A 3,331-nucleotide genomic window follows, 5' to 3' on the forward strand; every position below is an offset into this window, starting at 1 on the left:
CGACCACGTAGTAGTTATTTGAATATTTTAAATTTGGCAACTGTCGTCTTCAAATATTGATCCACATTTAAAATATTTGATTATATTCCTACATATTCCTATGACAGTTAGTGATGTTTTCTAAGGCATTATCAACTTAAATTAGGAAGAGCATGAGCCATGACTTTAAGGAAAAGAGGATTAAGGATGTGATTGTGATGGAACTAACAAGAACAAAACCCCAGAGGATGTCATGCTAAAAATATACAGACATATTGGAGCTTTCTCGGTCGCTGTCTTTCTCTGCTTCTGGAGTGTAGGCAGATATCCGTAGATCATGAAGATGAGAGGCAGAGAGCAGAATAGAAGTAGCTGAGAGTCCTTGGAAGAATTATACATTTCCTCTCATTTGTTTGGTCAATTGTCTTTATGGAAAATGACCAAAACTTAGAAACAACATTCTGGCAAATAGGAATAGATTGTATTGTTGGGATGAATAGTTGACCAATGCTACTAAAGCTATAAAACTGTGATGGAACTAACAAGAACCAAACCCCAAAGGGTGTCATTCTAAAAATTTTCAGACATATTGGAGCTTTCTCTGTCACTGTCTTTCTCTGCTTCTGGAGTGTAGACAGAGATCCATGGATCATGGAGACAAGAGTCAGAGAGCAGAACGGAAGTAGCTGAGAGTCCTTGGAAGAATTATACATTTCTTCTCATTCATTTGGTCAATTGTCTTTATGGGAAATGACCAAAACTTGGAGAGAACATTCTGACAAATAAGAATAGACTGTAATTGTTGGGATGACTAGTTGACCAATGACACTAAAGCTATAAATTATTAGAATTGATTTGCTTTTTAATTTCAGAGGTTTGAGGTAAGTTAAATAACCATTTTAATCAAACATCAAACTCCAATACTTAATTTTGAAGTGATAGAATACAGTTAAGAAATAGTGGGAAAAGAGACTTTTACTTTTTCAACACTTTCCTTAAATTATTTACTAAGTTAAACCTTCTGAATATTTGAACTGCATCAATGGAAAATATTTTACTTTAAATATAATGTTGTTTCATGAACAATATTTTTTAAGAGGACAGTATATGGATTTCTTTCTTACAAAGCATCCCTTTTATAAGGAAATCTGTTATGTAGACGTTACTCCATGACCAAACAATGGTTAAAAACCCATGATTTTGAATTCAGATATAGTTGTTTGTTTTTTAACAGCGTCTGCCAGTTGCTAGATGTACAAACTTTTACCATATAGTTAAATTCTTTGGAATTTAGATTTATTGCATCTAAAATAAATTTACTAGTACTAAGCTCATAGTTTGTTGTGAAGAGGAAATACTCTATGCAAATGATTAGCAGAACCCACAAGTTAAAATAAGAGCTCAATAAATGGTAATTATTCATATTATACTCTATATACTTTCATCAGTTTTATAGAACAAGGACTGTGACATAAATGAGACAATGTAAAATGAGATTTGCTACTATACTAGACAAAAGCAGGATTATTACAAAAAGTAGTCTTTTATGTGATTCAAAATGACTCAGTCTTTGCAATCTCAGTTCTCGAAAGAAAGAATTTTTAAAAGTACATGGATAAATACAATTCAAAATTGCAAAAATCTATAATAATAAAAGTGTAATATGCAAATTGAATGAATGGCAAAACAGAGGAACAACTGTCCAGACGACCTTCCAGATGAAGCCAGGGCAGGGCTGTGAAGGCCTAGGCAGCCAAGGCTGCGAAGGCCTACTCTTGCATGAATTTCATGCATCAGGCCTCTAGTTTATATATAAGTATGTGCACATACACAAAATGTGCATTCAGAGAAAGACAAGTATCACATGATCTCACTTACTAGTATATGTGGAATCTAATGAATAAAATAAACTGATGAACAAAATAGATCCAGAGACATGGAAGCATACAACAGACTGACAGATTTCAGAGCAAGGGAGGCAGGCAGGAAGAGGTTAACCAAATAACATATATGCATAACCCATGGACTCAGACAATAGTGTAGTAAAGGCCTGGAGAAAGGGCAGGAGCATGGGGTGTAGGGTCAATAGGGGGACAAAGGGGGGAAATCTATGATACTTTCAACAATAAAGATAAATTTTAAAGAAGAAATACAAAAAAAGTACATGGATAAATATAATTAAAAATTGCAAAAAATTATATGTAAGTATGTGCACACACACATACAATGTGTGTTCTTTTTGTTTTCCTTTATTCACTCATTACTGAATGAATGTGAGATTCATTCAGGTTGTTATATATAGCTCTATTTCATTAATTTTAATTGTTTCATAGCATTACATTGTATAAACCTATCTCAATTTATCTATTGCATTTCTGGTAGTAGATTTCTAGTTCTCTACGAGTTTGGCTATAATAAATAGTTAGTCCATGAAGGTTATTACACATGGGTTTTGGGGAACAGATGTAATCATTTCTGTTGGACACATTCTCAGGAAAGTTCTGGGTTATGAATGCCTTAGACTTGGATCTGCTTTGGCTTGAACATCTGATAGGCTGCCGATATCATTATTGCTATCATTTACTCATCACTTACAATGTTCCTCACACTGAGATAATGATGGTAAGACAATGGTGAGCCAAATGCAGTTGACCCCTGAACAACAGGGGTTTGAGCTGCATGGGTCCACTGTTATGCATATTTTTTCAATAAGTACTGCAAAATGTTTTCTCTTTCTCATGATTTTCTTAATATTATTCTTTTGCTTACTTTATTATAAGAGTACAGTAAATAATACATATAACATAGAAAATATGTGTCCATTGACTATGTTATTGGCAAGGCTTCTGGTCAATATTAGGCTATTATTAATTATGTTTTTAGGAAGTCAAATTTATACATTTATTTTGAATACATGGGGAATGGGTGTCCCTAACCCCAGAAATAATGTTGAAATTATAGAAGCTAAACCATCCCCAGAAACCTGCTTTCAGGCAGCCGGGATCTCAGAGCTGGAGTTGCAACAGTGTTACAATTATAGAACCCAAACAAACCCAGGACTTAATTTTTCAATGATTATAAGTAAATGTAACAAAGGATGTATAAAACACTATAAAGAGACAAAAAGGCACTATGGTAACTAAGTGCACAGATATTCACTGTGAGATATGCTAGATTCTTGGATTGGAAAACATAATGTTACAAGCATTGAGTCTCCTCAAATTGATTGATATATTTAATGTAAACCAAATCTATTTCCTATAATATCCCGGCAGCATGTGTGGGTTTGTGCAGAATTTGACACACTGATTCTAAAATGCTAAGGGCTGAGGCTAGCCCAGATACTATTAAA

Source organism: Myotis davidii, unplaced genomic scaffold (assembly GCF_000327345.1).
Source record: "Myotis davidii unplaced genomic scaffold, ASM32734v1 scaffold1488, whole genome shotgun sequence".
Taxonomy (NCBI): domain Eukaryota; kingdom Metazoa; phylum Chordata; class Mammalia; order Chiroptera; family Vespertilionidae; genus Myotis; species Myotis davidii.